This window comes from Calonectris borealis, chromosome 12, assembly GCF_964195595.1.
Source record: "Calonectris borealis chromosome 12, bCalBor7.hap1.2, whole genome shotgun sequence".
NCBI classification, from domain to species: domain Eukaryota; kingdom Metazoa; phylum Chordata; class Aves; order Procellariiformes; family Procellariidae; genus Calonectris; species Calonectris borealis.
In genome coordinates, this window is record NC_134323.1 from 6624952 (window position 1) to 6644189 (window position 19238).

The following is a 19238-nucleotide window of genomic DNA, read 5'->3' on the forward strand; positions in this document are numbered from 1 at the left end:
CACGACATGCCTATATGTTCAAGTATGTCTATAATGTTTGCATAATAATATGATATGTTCTGCTTTGTTATTTCTGGGTTTTAGCACGTTTCAAATTTTGATCGGGAAAGAAATATGGGGAAGTCAAGTAGAATTTTATTTCTATTTCCAGGACTGAGCCCTCAGTCTTATGCCCTGGTGGATCAGCAAACACTGTTTTACCCCTTTTCCTAGTAGAAACTGAGAGTCTCCCTCAATTAGGAGAAAGGACCGATTGTTTAATTTGGGCCTACCCAAAGGTGATTTCTCAAGAAATCTCTCTCAGATGTTTTTGTAACATCTTGTGTTTGACATGTTCCAGTAGGAAAAATGGGAATAGGAAGCAGTTTTGGTCACTCGCTAGTTGTTAAGATTGCTGTTTTGATTCAGTTGCTGTATACACAACATTAATTTTGTACCTACTGCTTTAGCCAAAATCAGAAATGAGTGATGTGTATCTAATAAAGTTGCTATTTGTCTTGATTTGTTGAGCTGATCTCAACAGTGTTTAGTTTCAGAAGAGTCAAAATTACTCCCAAGGCGTGAAAATAAATTCCTGTCTTGGCGAGTAGCACATGAATGCCTTTTTCTTTTCCCAGGTGGCTGATGTGTTAGTATGAGAGCCTTTTCCTCGCTTTATGGAAGCGGCAGAGTTTAGCTACTTTGAGTTTACATGATGGGTATCCGGAATGGGTCAGGTCCTGTCTGCTTCTGAATCTTCTTCCAGAGTTTCAGATCTGCTCTTGGTGCTGACGAATTTCCCCCACTGCACTTCAGAAACATTGGCAGAGTACAGAGGAGGCAGAGTATGATGATCAAAAAGAGCGTGAAGGAGTTCTGCCTGAGGAAAACTTAAAAGAAACCCTTTTGTAGTTACCTGCGAGTAAACAGAAGACTAGAGGCTTGCGTTACCTGGAGAAGTAAAGTGCTTTGCTTCACTCTCTCTGACAAGCAGATACTCCAGGCAGCCGGTTGTAAATGATTCAGTAGCATCTTTGGTTCCCAGCAGGACAACTCTCTGAATTGCTCTTGGTAATAGCTTCAAACCTGCAGCTCCGACAGGTATTTTTAGGTCTGTCTTGAAGACATATCAGCTTCCATACACTTCAGCTTCTTTGTCTGGAGTCGCTACAGCTCCAGACATATCATTGAAATGGGGTATAATTGTGGTCTCATGCCTTCTCAATCCACCCACCAATCTCAAGTGCTTTAAAGGAGCCTCCTGCTGTGCTACAGGGAGTATTTAGAGCCTTTCTAAGCAAAGCAAACTTGAACTGTGGGTTGTGCCTGAATTTAAAGACTACCTTGGAAGGAGGAGGAGTGAAGATGCGTTGTGAAATCTCTTCTTTAGAACAATATGATTTATAATAGTGGAACACTTCAAGCTATGAATTTCATTGGAAGCATATGATTTACACTACTTATCGTTCTGGAACGTTGAATTTTCAGTGAGAATTTTCTGTCATTATAGGACAAATGGTGAGACATTATAAGGCTGATTAATAGTACAATAGAGGTCTGCTCCATACTGTTAGAAAAGTGAGTATGATTTGGTGAGAAGTAGGGAAATAATCCAGTAAGCAGCACACAAATGGTCACAGAGAAATTTATCGAAATGGGCAAGAGAGAGGAGGAGCAAAGCCCCTTTCACGGCTCCATTTAGATCAGGATTGTGTCCACACTAGAACACTAGAACTTTTATTCACAGAAATAATCCCTTTGAACTCCGTAAGGCTAGTAATTGAAGTTTTGTGTACAGGCTGCACGCAGCTTCACTGGGCAGCTGCTGTTTATCTCATGCAGTTTCAGTTTTTTTCCTTTCAACAACTTCTGGATGCTTTATAGATAATTCCCATTAAAATGGGAAAGGAGAAGAAAGGGCGGGTTAATAAGGGGGTTGGGAAGTCTAGAAAGGAGACTGAGATAGGAAGGTTTTTTCTTATTTTTACTACCTCTGAGCAGCCCAAAGGATAAAATCAGCAAGACTGGAAACTTTTTCAACTGGTGCTGTATTCTCACATTTAAAATATGACTTTTAATCTTCTATAGCTGTTGAAAGATGTGGCTCTGGCTGGCTCCTTGCTTCTAATCAATGAATAAAGTACAAATACCACCAAGTCTGTCTTTCATCATGCAAGTGAGAAATCTCTATGGTCACTCTAACACATCTTACCAAAGAGCAGCTGGGATAAGATCCGTGCTTTGGCAAAGTGAAGGTTTTTTAACTGCTGGAATAGAGCTGGTTGAATTGTTGGCTTTTTGCAGTACAAGTTTTTATGACGACTTCTGATATAAAACAGAAGATAAAGGGGAAACAATGCAAAATAGTATATCAACAGCAGATAACGTTAACCTGATAGTATATTCTATTACATGGTTTCATGGTTTCAAGAAATATTTCAGACTAGTAGAAAAGCCTTTTCCATCCATTTAAATTAATAGATGAACAAAGCAGTATTAAAAGTCAGAAAAAATATCAAATAGAAGTCAGTGCACTTAATAGAGAGAGCAAATGGATGATAATGTGGATAAGTTTTTCTGAAGAATTTAAGGTATAGAAGTTAATCTCATAATTTATATCAACTCTGTTTCAATCAGATAAGGCTAATTACCTGTTGGAACAGTATATTAAGAGATGGAGAGAGCACAAACATGAAGATAAACTGGTAACCTAAAGGAGTAAAAGGGCAATATGTATTTTTCCAATATGGAAAATTTAATTAAATTTATGTCTTTAGATCTCTTTAGAACTACAGCCATGAACAAAATCAAAAAACAGCAGTAGCAACTGTCTTACATAGCAACGTATGTCTTACATAGATTGGAATTAGTTTGTTACAACTAAAACTGAACCGTTTTCCCCAGGAAGTATCCTGTAGAAACAAAAACATTCAAAAACAATAGAAAGAAAATATTTACTCCAGTAAATGAGTTCATACTCATTATATGAACAATTGTGTTATTTAGCTTAATTGGCACAAGTGCACATAGAGAATTAAAATTATGTCTATCAAAATTTTCCACAGAAATAATAACACATGAGCAAAACTGGAAAAAAACTAAGTAATTTTGTGGTGAATAATATGTTCAGCAATAGAGGTACCTGAAAAAGAAAATGCTTTTCTTATTTGAAGATAAGGTAACATCTACTTCCTACTGAGGTAAATTGCTTCCATGCAGAAGCCCACTGTGCTCAATGTTAATCTTTCCATATGTTTCAATGGGCTTTAATTAGGCCATAATTTTCAGTTTGCCTGTCTGCATCCCTTTGTCAGCAACTGGTCCTTTGCAGAACCTTCTGGGCTTAGTTTATAAAGGTTTTCCAAATTTAAACTGGAAAGAGAGAATTTGTTCAGATCCCCCGTTCAGCTCAAAACACAGATTCAGCTTTAATTCTGAACTTCCCCAGTCATTGCTGGGCTGTTTTCTGGATCAGGGGAGCCTGGACTCCCAGTTTCGATCTACCGTGACTTTAGCTAGCCTAGTTCCAACTTCAGCCAGAATATAAATGTTAAGGAACCCTCTCAGTGGAGTTGCATTTAAGGCTAACAAAAATGTCAGCATCACATCAGTCAGAATCTGTCTCTCTCTTCATGGTTTGTCCCTTTAATATCTTCACTTTGTAAGGTCTCCCAGGAACCGATTACTTCTTTGTACGGGTGTATGTGAGATTAGAGGGGGTAGTCACTATAATAATGCAAATAATATTAATGCAAAATTTAAAATAGAAAACTATGCTGTCATACGAATTTTGGGAATTTGAAAATAAGCAACAATTCCAAAAGAATACATTTAAATTACTGCTCTAATAATACATCAGTGGTTACATGCAATATAGTCTGGGTAAATGTACATTCTGTTCTCCCTTGCATGAATTTAAATCTAATGCAAAATGGACAGATCCATTCATGCCTATGAAATTAAATCCAAATACGTTTGCATAAGCATTAGGTTTAATGATCACTGCACAATATAATTAAAAGATGATGTTACCTGAATATCAGATTTTCTGTGTGCATGTTTATTTGGAGTTTTAATTGAAAATAAACAAAATCAGAAGTGCAAAAAAAGTAGAAAAGATGTGTGAAATGTAATGATAATGGTTGACTTCTAAACAGCCAAGGAAATTATAGTCATCTTATGTGTGGGACAGGAACAAACACCTCTTAATTGCACTTCATTATAACGTACCTTTCTCCTCTCAGTTGTATATATTAATTATAAAAATCATGTTTCAGAGACGAAAAGCTGTACAATAGGTTTTTTTTCTTTTCCCTCCCTCCCTTATGCTGTCTGCAGCAGGATGGAAGAACAATATCAACTGTCATCCGCAGAAAGAGCTTAAGAGCTTTCAAAGACAAATCATAAAAAGAGTGAAGGGCTATTATAAAAAAAGGAGGAAAATGCTTTGATTTCACAGATTCGCTACTTATTAATGTTTAAGGTTCTCTCTTCTTTTTAAAAGTATCTTCTCATATTGTTTTGTATGTGTTATGTGCAGGTACATCACTTTTTGATGACTATATCACATGACATGTAGATTACGTAGTTCATTATTAACGGATGGAGGTTGAGGGGATAAGATATGGGAACAGATGCTATAGCAGCCCTCCAGGACTTGTATCAGTTCTTCGGATAAGTTGTGGAAAACTTGAATGTGAATTTCATGACACAAAGTGACACTGTCTTTTGAGGGTTTTTTTTCCCAATTCATTCATGTGTTTTTTTGGAGCAATACTTAAAGACCCTTGAAAAGTAAGGACATGGTTGTCTTACCTGTATTGTGTTTATCTGATATCCCAGATAACATTTTTGTGGCTGCAGATTTCTTTCTTGATTTGGATTTTCAGTTGTCCTGTTTCCTATACGATTAGCTGTGATGTTTCCTCAAAACGTACATTCTAGCTTATAAAACTGAATAGTCTCACTGGCTTTGTTGAATCAAGGAGCTACCTTACTGATGAAGATTTTGTGACTGCTGGAGGTAGCCTTTGCAGTGTAACCATCAGCATGAAACTTCGTATGTTAACACATGGACGATATAGCAGTGAGCTATTATCTGGTTATACTGGCTTCTAGTATCTATCCTCTTTAAGTTTTTACCATTTCTTCCTTTTTTTTTTCATTTCACCGTAGACTTGGAATATGGTTTCCTGAAGCAGGGGTCCCTGATGCTAGGTGTCTCGTGTGCTCCCTACAGCTAACTGCTTTGTTTCACCTGAGCCTTATGGCATCCTGCAGCCTCTGTGGATCTTACAGATGCAGTGTCTCTGTCAGAGTTATAGGCAACCCATTTTTTTGCTGTATGCATGGCCTATTGATAGCAGGTGAAGACCTGCTATTGTATGTATTGTGTGCATAATGTATATATTTGGGGAGTGGGGAGGAAAAATCAATGAACTATTTCGTTAGTAGCTATGACTGTTAACTATTCCTGAAAGGGTAGGTACTCACAGATATACAGGTGTTTGTATTATGCTATGTGATTTTCTGTATGTACCTTCCAAACTTTTAAACTGCATCTCCTTCAGAGAATAAAGAAAATGAAACCCCCTCCTATGCAAATGGCAAGTTGTTACTTCGGTACATTCCTGAAAGACAGAGGCTGACTTCTGTCAGTTAAAGGCTCCCTGCTAATGCATTCATTTTTAAGCTGTTGCTTTTTCAGATAGGTCAGGTAACTCCTCCCAGAGCTGCAACAGCCTTTACTAGACCTTATGTTTGTTCTGGTGGGAGGGAAATCCTCCATGTGCAAGAACTTGAGGTTTATTAAATTTAAAGTGGATGTAAAATATCTATGAAGGAGATAAGTACTATCTATAGGCACTATGTTCAGAATACAAACTATTACTTTAACACTTGTCACACTGATGAGTTCCTTTTTTTTCCTTCCCCCCACCCCCCTAAAAACAACCCAGTTATTAGTGAAAACTGTGATAACTATCAAAGGTATTCCCCCTTTTCCTCTCTCATGAACAGTTGCGACTTGCATATTGTTTCAATGGATTGGTCAATTTATTAAAAAGAAAATAAACAGTAGAAAAGGAAAGAGGGGTACTTTACAGAACTGCTCTAAATTGCAAGTAGGAGCTAGACTGGCCTGCAGATCGTCCTGAGATCTAAGAATAGCAAATATGTTATCTTTGAGTTTCTCTTCTATATCATGTGTAGTTCCATAAAAGCAGCATATGCTCCTCTGAATGTATTTTCTTCATTCTTCCTATTATAAACTTTGGTCCGTATTTCATGTCAGGGTAATTCAAAGACACAACAGAATCAATATAATTTCTCTGTGCTCCTCTCTATTTTAATGCTACTTGTGAAGTAGTTTAACCATTAACATGTATAAAGCTATCTAACTACCTGAAGAATAATCACATGATACAATTTTTGCTGAGGAAATATTAACTTTAAGCTGGGATAACCAACTTCCCAGAATTCACATAAAAACATAATGAAGTTAATATTAAATAAAAGGCTTGTGCAAGCTTTTATTTTCACAATATGTGCTGATGTGTCCTTGATTTAATAATGGTTTTTTTATGATTAATGAACGATTCACCTTGAAGACCAATTCTCATTGAGAATTTGAAGAAATCTTTGTTTAGAAAATAAAAGCAAGCTGCTTTTTGTGTTGCACAGTATTAAAAATCTAGCACAATACACAGTCAGCAATAACACGGGGAATTGAAGCTGACCGGACATGGGAAAGTTTCAGTTATGACACAAGTGTTACCCAACCTCAGACTGTTCAGGAAATTTTCAGGTATAAATTGTGTAAATTCAAAGCATGAAAAATTCTCTTTTTTTAATTCTCTATGATGTTTTATTCATAAATGTAGACTTACGCAGCTGAACTAAAAATGTAAGCATGTGGAATATTTTTATTTATTTATTTTCAATATTTCTATTTATTTATAAGGCAAAAATAAATACATTCATGAAGGAAACCAGCTGGAAATGTGACCAAGTTGCTGTTGTTAAAGAAGATGCATAATTGTGCAAGTTCAGAGTTTATGTTTCACTAGGGGGTATAGCCATTTCTGTGACACTTCACCTACATAAAATATTATTAGGTAACAGATCTGAGGAAAGGTATGAAGTAAACCGCAACAGTAATGAAAGTAACTGTGTATAAATCCAGAGCACAAAATTATTTGGCTCTATGATATATGTGTATCAATCTTAACATGCTCTTTTTTTTTTTCTGATCATGAAGTAAGGATTATTTTAAAAAGATCCATGTTGGAGTGGAAGCAGGTAAATTTGCAGGAAGCATTATTTATAAATAATCCCTGATGTAATGGGAATGCTTTCATGTGCCAATGACCTGAGATTTATAACGCTGTATGTTTTAATTTTTAGAGAAGAAACACAGTCTGAAGATTGTCTGGGGTGGATAGATAATAGTTAATTTGATAGCCTAGGCATTCATTGTGTGATATCTAACAACTCTTTCTGTCAAAATAGTTTTATTACAATGATAGACGGATGACCATTCTGGTGTTATCAATGGATGACAGAAAATTGTTTATGCCCTAGCATAGCAATATAACAAAATTATTGTCCAAGAATTCATGCAAAATTCATGGCAAAATTCAACTCTTTATACAGAAACACATATTTATCTTTACTTCTTCACTGAAGAGTGGGGGGAGGAGGTTTTACGTGATGTTCTGACCTATGCTACATTTAACTTTCCCAGAATAATTCTTCAGTGGTCATGATGCACGAGCTGCGGGATGAGCAGTTGAAAAACACAGTGCAAAATGAGACTGTGTAAGGTGAGTTGCAGTTTATACAATAGTTCAAAATTTGTCTCTCCAGAGAAATGTGTTCCTGTTTTCCTGGTGGAAGAAATCCTTCTTGCTTTTGTTTTCCTCATTTACTCATAGATAAGTGAACAATCAGTTACTTATTTTAGGTAAAGTCTTACAAGCAGAGGATTACATAATTCAAGTTGATTCCGGTGGTATTAACATATTGCAGTAATATTAGAATAATAGAATTTTATAGTTGATTTGCTTTTCCTGTGAAATTTTCTTGAGTATTTGATGTTTAACTTGGCATCATACATTCCAACTTAAAGGAGTTTAATTGAGAACTTTTGAAAAAATTTCCATTTTCTGGTTCAGTGAGTTCACTGCCGTTCATTTAAACTCCCCATGTTCTACTTGGATTTACATTTCGTAACTCTCTGTGGCATGTACGATTCGGGCAGATTCACCTTGATATTGACATCACAGAATTCAATGACTTCTGTATCGTTTGTGTCACCACTTAAAAATAATATAGCTCTGAGAATTTAGAGTGATCTTTGTCCTCTGGTTTGCTTAATATTGTGGGTTTATGTTTTTCTTATTTGTTCAGAACTATTTGTACTTTGGATTATTAATCTATAACTAAATGTTGCCCTCTGTGTTCATCCTGCTGACGATATTTGGAACCAGACCAAAGCTATTTTCCTTAAAATTGTGCAAAGCATTTATGTCAGTGTTTAATGTGAGTTTCTTCTTCATTTACGATCTTTTTGGAATCATGTCAGAAGGGGGTAAAATTAGCACGGAGCAGTCTTAGTACCTATGCTAGTTCTATCTTTTTACAGACAGAAGCCTTGGATATCCTGCCCAAACAAAACTTTAAACGGATGCTGTCTGTCCCTCTCAATAGCGATGCATCAAGCAGGGAATATGTACTGTCACTTGAACAATTACAGTTTGAAATGAACTATGGCCAGTCACTCTCTGAACTCGTTGTGTAAATATCAACAAAATTTTGTAAGGAATATCCTATATCACAAGGAAATTAACCCCAAGGCACTGTGTCATCTCCAGGGTGTCTCCGTCTTTGCCTCCCCCAAGATCCCTCAGGGAGGGCACTTCTCATGCCGACCGGAGCGCGTTGCCTTTCAGTGGACTATCTGTGACAGTGGCTATAGGGGGGAAAAGACCTTCTTCCAGTGAGAGCTTCCAAGCCTTACTCAGAGTTGTTGCTAGAGTCTAAGTTGTGCATAATCAGGATCACAGTTTTGGCCCACTCAAGGTGTACAAAAGATTTCAAGTTTAGGAGTTGTTTGAAAGTTTGTACCATATTAAACGAAAAAGAAACTAATCAAGTGTGATGCCATAAGGAAGCTTTTGTGGGGGTTAAAACTTCAGATTTAGGTGTTGTCTGCTGTTCTGAAAGGTTGAACAAACGAAAGTAAAAAAATTTCTTACTCATCACAGGTAGACTGAGAATGAGTTCCTTGTGACATGAGGGCTGCAGAGCTTCTCTGCTGCTACTGTCACTGTAACCCGTGCCATTGTTAAAAGCAGCCTTAAATGAGAGAGTTATAAGGCGGGTATTTGTGTAGAGGTAGAGATCTATGTGATAAAAAATATATGATTCTTAATGAGCATGTAACAGTTTGATGTTAGTCATATAATGTGTTTTCCTTTTCTTTTTCACTATGGTACTGTGTGACAGATGGTATAAACCAGAGCACCTCAGCTTCCTAAAAAATTAATCCAGTTATGAACATCTGGAAGCAGAGAATGCTGAAAAATAGAGGCTGTGTGCAGAGTTTTCAAATATTGGGAAGGGGGGGGCGGGGAGAGAAAACTCTTGTAAGTCTGCTCCATTTGGTTGCAGTTGTGCCACATTATTTGTAAACCTTTTAACTCAGGCAAAATTTCAACTGCCATCAAACAGAGTTCTTCCAAATGATCTGTATTACTTAATCTTTAAAGGTACTCCATTGATTTCAAGGGAAGAGGGGAACTTCTGATGCTACAGTTCAGATATCCATCTTACAAATTAAATATAGATGAACGTTAAGCAATGTTAGCATAAATGTTGGAAGTTCTTTATGAGTGGATTCTGCATGCTCTTTTTCCTGACTGCTATCCCTGTGAAAGTATGCCAACTGTGGACCAAATCTGTTTGGATAAATCTTGCTGTCCCTGTATTTATCTTTAAGTGTGCAAGTAATAAATTTAAAAAACATGTTCCCATTCCCATCCTATCACAAATTTGAGTGAAATTGAAGAAAATTTACTTGCTCACATTAAAGTTAATTAGGTTGGAGACTTTCATCCTAGATTCTAAGTTACCAAAAAAATATTTTTAAGTGTAAAGGGAGTATGATGAATATATCAAAATCCTCATAATCATAACTCCCCTCTTTAAAAGAGTGAATTCCTGCTAAATGGCATGTATAGCACCACAGATGTACAAAAGAACAAGAAACGAAAATGCCAGAGCTTCTCTTCCTCTCATTCTTCATGATAAGTGGTCCCTCTTTTACACTTGCAGAATGTATAAGTAAGGTTTAGTTCTGAAACACATTGAAGACAGATCAGTTCAGCATTTTTTAAGAACCCTGTATTTGATGTCTGGCAAAATGTATACTTAAGCTAATATTCACCAGTGTGTACACACTAGGTCAAATCCCTTAGTGTTAAAAAACATTATATAAATGGTAATTTTTATTTCAGTAAGAGAAGAAAGAAATTACTCCAAAAATGGGGGGGGAACGACACACTGTGTGAAAAGAGGTGAAGTTTTATTTAGTACTTTTTATTGTAAACTTTTCAATACAAATCTGCAAATTGCATCAGCCATCAAACAGAGAATTAAACAGAACCTATCTCATGAATAATAGCTTTTTTAGATCAACTTACGACATTTATGAATTAATTACATGCATAAGTAAGTGTGGGATAGGGCACAAAACTAAGATGGCTATGTTATATTGTGATTATATATTTTATGCTGACCTGGACCAAGTAAATTTCCATCTACTTATAATTCTAGTAACCATTTTGTTCTGTTTTTAAAGCAAATGCAGCATAATTCCACTAGAAGAAATACACCAGATTTGAGCTGCATAAATATAATTCAGAATATGGCTCATTATGTAATAAAACAATAAACAGCGTGAAGATGAATCAATGTGCCTCAAAATATTACAAAGTAACTTACGTTTGCAAACAGAAATAGGTGCCATAAATTGCACTGAAAATAGGACTGCACAAAACTTTGTAGTTAATTTCATTTCCCTGAACCGGTTAATTTCTAATTATTTTATTAGCAATGCAACAAGCTAATAAAAATGGAAGCTTGTACTGCTTCAGAGACAAGGCCTTCATAACGTGTTCAGAGCCCTTTAGTTCTGCTGTTGTTTCTATGTAAGAATCAATACTGCAGGCAGCAATTATGTGTTGTTGTTTTTTGGCTAAAATTCCCACACATCTGGGATAAACAGATATTCTATTCGAACTTCCTCTGTTAACTCCACCAGTTTCCATGGAATGACTCTCTATATGCTTGTTAAGTAAATGATTGTTATAAGACTATGGAGACATGGTCGATCAAATTAACCCCTTTTGTCCAGCCTCCAAAATGGTTCCCTTCATTTGCCTAAATTCAGCTGCTTTGGGGAATTTTTTCAAGCTTGAAGGACTCTCTGGATTCATCACATTAGCAAACTGTAACCTGAGAAGAGGGTCTTTGGAGCAGCAGGACTTCTTTGGCCCCCAATTGTTTTGCTAATCAAGATTATTGCCACTATTGAGATGTGGAAAGATAGCCTAGCTGACAAAATTTGTCAGCTTCCCATGAAATAGTTCTGTCAGTTTAGTCAGGGTGCCGGATAATATTAACATATAAATGAAGTCTCTCCCCCTCACCCCTTAATAGATGCAGAGAAAATATAAACACACACACAAAAAACCCCTCTGTGCCTAAATCAAACAAGCTTCTTTTCTCAGCTCTAGCCCATGTCCCTGGAAATCCTGTGAGTAGTGGAGCTAAAGGGAGGGGGGAGGGAAGTAGAATTTGCACAAAACTACTTTTAAGCCATAAAGCAGCAAAGCTCCACTCCCCTGCTGATAGCAACAGGAGATTGATTACGCCTGCAAAAGTACAAATGGTTGCCTGAATGCAAGTGGCAGACCTCCAAAGCAGTATGTTCTATGTGCTGGTTTCACATTTTATAGCAGAGGACTTGGATACAAAGTGGAAAAGTGGAACAGGGGGTATGAAAGAGTTATCTTTGCCCAGAGGTCAAACCTAGGAGAACCGCCCCTGCCAGTTTTAGTCTGACCACAGAAAGATAGCAGGGGGAATCCGGCCTCTGCGCTGCAATCGTCCCCTACCGTCACCCGCAGGCGGGATCACCCAGCACCTGTTTTTTGCCTTTCACTCTGTTTTCTCATAATCAGAATATATATTGTATTTTCCAGCTGACTTACAGGGTGATATAATCTAACGCTCTTTCACCCACTTACACCAAATTCGCGTTATTTTGTCAAAGGCAAATGCTTTGCATCATTCTGGCGGCAACTCTTTCAACTCCCAGCTGTACCAAACCATAAAAAAGTAATTCAAACTTACACTCATTTTAATTGTAAATGAATCTACTGAAAGTTCTCTTAATCTTTTAGCCTGATTTAAATATAAATAAATTAATATCTCGTGATATTTGTAATCTGCAAGCCAGCAATATTGGCCTTTTAGTACTGAATTAGCTCTTGAATGGCAACTGTGCAGCAGCTTTGTGTAGTTAGTGTACGCATCAGAGATGACTCTTCTAACAAGTTCAATAGGCTTTGCAAAGCATAGCTTTAAATAGAAGAAATCCTTCAATCATGATTTGTTCTTGCTTTATGAGAAACAATCAGATTATTCCTTTGTGCCGAACTGTGACAATACTCTAAAGCATGAATGAAAACTAGAATATATGTTCCCCCAGTGGATTACATCAGACTTCTTGTTCATTAGGCTAACATGAAAAATAGATTTAATGTGTAAAATATCTGTCACTGAAGAGAATATTAAGAAAATTAGTTGGAAGCAGTTTGTGGGAACTTCAGAGATAATGAGTTAATGACAAAGCACAGTATTTGTTAAGTAGTTCAAAGCAGATCATTCCTAAGGAGTTCTAGGTGAGTAGCTAAGCTCCCTACTTCACGACTTTCAGAAGTTGTCATGCAGAGTTGATTTCAACTTCTCCGAAAATGTTGTGTAAAATACTTCATTAGTTGCCCAGAATGGGGAGCTAAAGAAGCATAATCCAAACAGTACCATTGTAACATCATCCCGAGCTTAATGGTACACGCAGTGTTCGTGCTCATACCTTTGATCTGAACTTCACTTTTCAATATTCTGAGAAACTTAATTAAAATGTGTTAGGCTTACTTTCTCAACTGAGAAGAATAACTGGGAGCCCCAGTATTAAGCACTGTTAGCAATAGGATAGAGTTAATAATAATCATAATAATAGAAATTCTTTTATGGTTAAAGTCACAGTCTGCTTAAAGGTTCAGGTCTCAGAATCTTTGTGAATTTCCTGGATTTCCCTTCTGGCTCAGAGTAAAGTCTCACTGCACTGAACCCTTCTCCCGCCTGTGCTCTGGCCCCTCTCCTGCAGGGTATGAGATGGGGAAAGGCCGAGGGGTACCTTACTTACTACCCAATATGCAGTGTCTTGATGTTTTTGTACAAATGAATGAGTAGTCTTTGCCCCAGGGAGTTTCAATCTGGAATAGCTTTTACAGTATCAGTTCTGTTACAGTATCAGTTCATCAAAACATATATTTTCTTAATTTTATGTTCATCCAGCTCTAGACCCTCTCACAGACTGGCTTCTCTTATAAGCATCAAATCTAAAACTTCTCAGATACCTTTAAATAGCTAAAGGAGTAATATTGACAGTAAGACGCCAGTCTTCTACGGAACAGTTATCTTTCAGGTCAGTGTCATCCAGAACTCACATAAAGTCTCCAGGAGTCAGCAAGATACACTTGCCCATGTGCATTAAAACCTCAGTTTACTCCGCGTGACTTTTTCTCACATTTGTTTCTGGTCACGCTCCCTTGTTCTGCATCTGCAGGACTTGTGGGGTATATAGTTCCACTAAGAAAAAAGAAGTCCTGCCCAAAGGGAAGGGTGTGGAGCTTTCCTCCACTGTGGCAATCACCCAGCTTGCAAACTTGCCTTGGAAGGGGAGCCGAGCGGTGCTTATAATGGAGTCCTTCATACCTCAGAGAGAACAGCTGCCTCACACTTCAGTGCACACAAACAAAACACCTGCTTAAACCCGGAAAAACCAGTAAGCAATGAGACTGGCTATATGTTGGATGTTGTTTAGCCTTTCTCTTTTACCTTTTTTGAAATATTTTAACATATTTTTCTGCATTTTGGACATTTTGAAAAATTGTGGTTTTTTGTTTATAGAAACATGTTTTTTCTTCTCTTTTTGTGGAACATGAAAAGCCACTGTGAATATTTTGCTTTTCATCATTAGTAAAGAGAAACCTCCATAAGTCTGGTTTGGAAAAGCATCCTGCAAGTTTGGCTACCCAGCTTTTAGACCTACTTCAAGCTATACTGCATTATTTGAATACAAGCAGCCCTTCATTCTTACCTATCCTTCTACAAAATATTGGACAGATACTGAATACTGCCTGATTTGTATTTTTCTCTCTTGTGTTGTAGATACATGGGTGTATTTCTTGCACAGAGTAACTGTAGATTTTCATCCATGCTACCGAAGGGTTTTTTAGTGTAACTTCAAGGGTGTAGCAAGGATCTTTGTAAGGAAAGTGGCATTTTGACATTTTAATTTTAAGCTATACTTTCAGTGTATCAGGCTGGGAGACAGAAATGGCTCTTCAGGAATGGCAGAGAGATAAGTAACTCCACTGAAGATTAGTATATAACACTGATTAAAAGGTGATGAACTTATATCTCAAGATCACCAAATAACGTATTGTAACTCCTCACTTCTGAGATCTGTTTCACACAGATTGATCCTCGTTTCTGATAGATTTCCATCATTTTCAGCTGAAATGCCCATCAGTGCAGGGAAGCTGTCCATGCTGGTAGATTCTGTAGTTCACGTCAATGGCTGCTGTCATATGCTATGTATCATCTGGTCTTTGTGATACAAATTTGTCATCTCCACCAGTTCATAATAAGCCTGACTGATACCGTAAAACCAACAATAATTGTCATTTGATTTGGAAGTCACAGTACAGAGATTAAGGACTTAATGTTTAAATTTTAAATGAAATATTCTCTCACCATTATGGGTGGTCTCCTTCCCAAACATTAGTAGGACAGTATAGTAACACTACCCTATGCTATTGCCTGAACTATGCATAAAAAAAAAAAATTGCCTTTAGTGCTGTCAACCTTTTAATGTTCTAAGTTGAATATGCACATAGCGTATACATTAATCAAAATAAGTTTGAACTTCCTTTTTTTATTTTTAGTCTTGCCCTGAATTTTATTGGACTGACTAACTCTAAATAATAAGCATAACTATTTTATTTAACCAAGGGAAATGAGTGGGAACAAGTTCCGACTGACAATGGCTCTCTGCTGGAACCCAGAGAAGCAAATGCAAGCAATGCAGTAAGGAAGATCAAACTTGTTACACTGCTGATATTCTAAGAGTTTGAACTCAGACTCCCTGCTGGCCTCAATTTTACAATGATAATCATTTCCTAAAATGTCTTCATTTTGTAAATGAAGCTGTACCTCCCTCTGAAGCAGGGGTTTGCAAAGATTAAATCATTTACATTTCAAAGTGTTCATTTTTTGCCAGTGTGAGAAATACTCAAGCAGGAAAATGAGTGCTCCTTTTAATTTTTGAAAGCTGGGGGAGCATTCATAGTGAAAATAATCACAGCCTATTACAGCAGCCTTGCTTGCCTATTCCCACTTCAAAAGGATGAGCCTATCTTTTCCCCGCCCAGCAGTGAATGACCACTTAAATGAGTGATGGCTTATTAATACTATGACTCAACCACTTCTCGATAAGGAGAACAATAAAGGGTCAAAGCTTGAGCATCCCTTACAGGAATTAATGAGAACATGTTGCTGGTAATTTGGTCTTTTGGAGATTACATTTAAATTAAAAGGTTCTTGTGTCAGGCTTAATAGTGTGACCAATGTCGCCACTATTTGAAATCCAGAGACCGCATTTTTGTCCTTTCCACCTGTATAATTTCATTGACTTTGTTAAGGTTGCCTTGGGGGTTGGACAACATTTAACGAAAAAAAAGATCAGAGAAACTGACAAAACAAAACTTTAAGAAAGTTCTCCTAAAATAACCCTAAAAAATTACACATATTTAAGGTCTCTTAAATTAAACACTTAAACATAGTGTTGTTTTTAGAGTCAGGATATATTATTACAAAAACAATGAAATGCACGTATTTGGGATACGTTACATTAACAGTTCTGCATAAGACCTGGAACTGATTCATTTTCAAAGAACGCTTACTCTGAAGTTGTGTGCTATTCCCTTTTGAAGAACAATTTAACCAGGCAGAGGTGACAGTGTTTGTGCAAGTGTGCGGGCCTTTTTTTCGGTTCCTCATCCTTCTTTCCTTTAAAGGCTTAGCTCTTGGGATGTCTGGGTTTATTCTTAACTTTTATTTTTACATTTTATTATTGATATTGAAATTGTTTTTGACACTTCAAAACAAAGACGTAAAATACAATGGTGAGATCAAGGTCATTTAGAGGAGTTAACGTTACTTATATTGTTTATGTTATTAATTACAGCAGGGAAATCCAACCTATAGCTTTTCTATTATTTTTTTCTTTTAGTTATGAAAATACTGTATGTAATATCTTTTCCTATCTGAAGCCAATGCAATGATGCTCTGGATAGGATTACAAATATAAAACAATGTTCGTTGTGCTAACTAGTTTAAATTTTTCTTGCACAAATGTGCATTGCATTTTCAGGGCACTTTGAAAAGGTGTGAATCAACCATTTATAAACATTTCAGATATAATTCCAAGGGAAAGTATAGGTAGTTCGATTCAGCTGTTTTCTCATTAGGCAGTGGTGATAAAAATGCAGGAAAAAATTCTAGATTACTATAAAAATAGGTAAATGATAAGCCTAAGAATTTTTTAATGGTCTTGATATGTTTTTTCTGATGTATCTAGAAGTCATATAATAATTTTCCTTTCTTTTATTTATCTTCTGTCAAGTTGATATTGCTAAATTTGTTGGAGAACTCCTATAAATCTTAAAAGATCTAAAACCATACACCAATACAGTGCTATAAGAAAAGCAAACATGGTTGTGCTTAGTTGAAAAACTCATAAAAACTAATGGAAGTATATTCTTATACAATGCCAAGCCAGAGGTAAGATTCTCTATTCCAGCCGAGAAAGATTTAGATTTGCACTGGCAAATAGAAGAACAGGTTCCAATGCAGGTATACAAAATGTTGAATAACGCCCCAATCAACCCTCCTTATTAGACATTAGTTCAACATTTGTTGAGCTACTTCTTGGGGAAACCGATAAAATGTCATTTTGAGCAACAGTGTGATCAAATTAGGAATTCAGGAGGTGGAGGGAGGCTAAGTCTGTATGGTAGCATCATGATGGCAAGTGACACTGAATTGTTTAACTCCTTCCTTTGTCTGTAAAGATACATAAAAATGTATTGAAAAATGCATACTGCAAATGATCTTTTCTATAGCTTGTTCCTCCATTTGTCATTAAAACAGAGTGTCTGGGTAGCTGAGATTGTTTCTCGTCCTCTGTTCATCAGACTGACAAGATGTCTTGATTTTATGATGAATCTTTGCTGTCATCTGTGGGATGTTCAAAATATACTAATTGAGTGCTTACAAGAACTATACAACTCACTTCTCATAGGAGCTCTAAGCCTTGTAGGCTCTTAAGGAATTAGAAGCCATCCAGATCCTTTATTGTGACCCTTGCTTAGGCCCCAGTGATAGTTTTTGTCCTTTATTTAGTCAGTTAACCATTGATTACTCTGTCCCTACTCATGATGCAATAGGCTTGTACATACTGCTCTTGCCAGAGGCAATGAAATCTTGTACCATTCTGAAACATAAAACATGACTACTCCATAATCAGGAGAATATTTCATGACTTGGAGTCTTAAACAGCCTCTCTTTGCTGTGCAATAGCCTTTAAAAGGAAGGTGATCCAGAGCAATGCGGAAGAGAGGTAAAAAGAGGGAACGACTGGGGAGTCCAGTTTAGTTGGTGCCAAGGAGAAGGGCTGGCAGCCCCCAGTGCTGGGCACTGGGAAGCTGGAGCTGCCTGGAACTGGTGCCAGCCAGAATCTCCCTAGGGGGTGGCTGGCTTGATGCGGGGGACTCTTGTTTTTGACTAGTGACTTACTTATTGTTGCTGAGAAAAGTGGCAACAAGCCAAGTAAAAGCCCTTTTTGTCCTTTAGTCCCAACAGGGGACTTGGTAGTGGTTTGTCATGTGCCTGGGCATAATCCACGCAAAGTCCCCATATGCAATTAAAATAGATTTTGCTACTGTAGGTATTTCTTAGGAAGTGGTACTCCAAGTTACTGGTACTGTTCATTCTTTTAATTAATGTTTTGGTCTGATTTCAATGCTTAATTTTCTTGGGGATTGTTTTTGTCTTTTAATCAATACTCATTTCTCAATATCAGCACTCCTTTAAATAATTCTGGTAGTGTATACATAGCATAAAAGAGATATCATTTATAAATAGTATTGTCTATGAGTAGACATCTCTCCTTAATGTAAATTCCAATATATTTCATGATCAGAAATCTCCAACGTATAGGTTTACCATGCTAAAAGTATTAGCAGCACAGACTTAAAACTCACAGATAAATTATAACCCTTTTGAACTGTCATCACAGTAGTCTGTCTTCATTAGTTTTATGCTATTGTAGCCTTAGTTAGGCTTTTATTTGTAATTTTAAAAAATTATTATTATTATTCAATTTTAAGGTACTCGAATGTGATAGACCTAATGGTACTAGAAAATCAGTCTTAGTTGTTTATCTGTAGCTATTGTAAGGTTTTGTGCTATTTTCCACAGTTTGGATATTCTGTAAGAAGGCTGTAGTGGAATACATTGTCCCAAAGATCACTGATCTTAGATGATCATGACAGATATATGGCAGGCAGAGTCTCACAATTATTCATGCTGAGTAGTAGTTCTCCAGTAGAGTATTTCTATTAAATTCAGTGGAACATTCCAGGAAATAAGGGGCTGTGCAACACACTTTAACAGATAATTTGCTTTAGCTACCTTTTCTCATGACAAATCTAAGTTTTGTAGAGCAATATAAAGAATCATTTAGGAAAGATGTCTTTCATGAGAAAATATCATCTCATTAAAAACAGAAAGGTTCATACAATCCTCTTAGTTTCCTTAAAAATAAATCTTTTCTGAAAAAAAGG

The 19238-nt window shown here is 36.7% G+C and overlaps 1 long non-coding RNA gene across 1 annotated transcript in view; it reads left to right on the forward strand.

The window, feature by feature from the left end:
* Positions 1-19238, forward strand: part of LOC142087012 (uncharacterized) — a 286979-nt gene that overhangs the window by 159565 nt on the left and 108176 nt on the right. The window contains exon 4 of the long non-coding RNA XR_012675292.1: positions 7724-7802. This is a non-coding gene — a long non-coding RNA (uncharacterized LOC142087012). The remainder of the gene's footprint in view (positions 1-7723; positions 7803-19238) is intronic.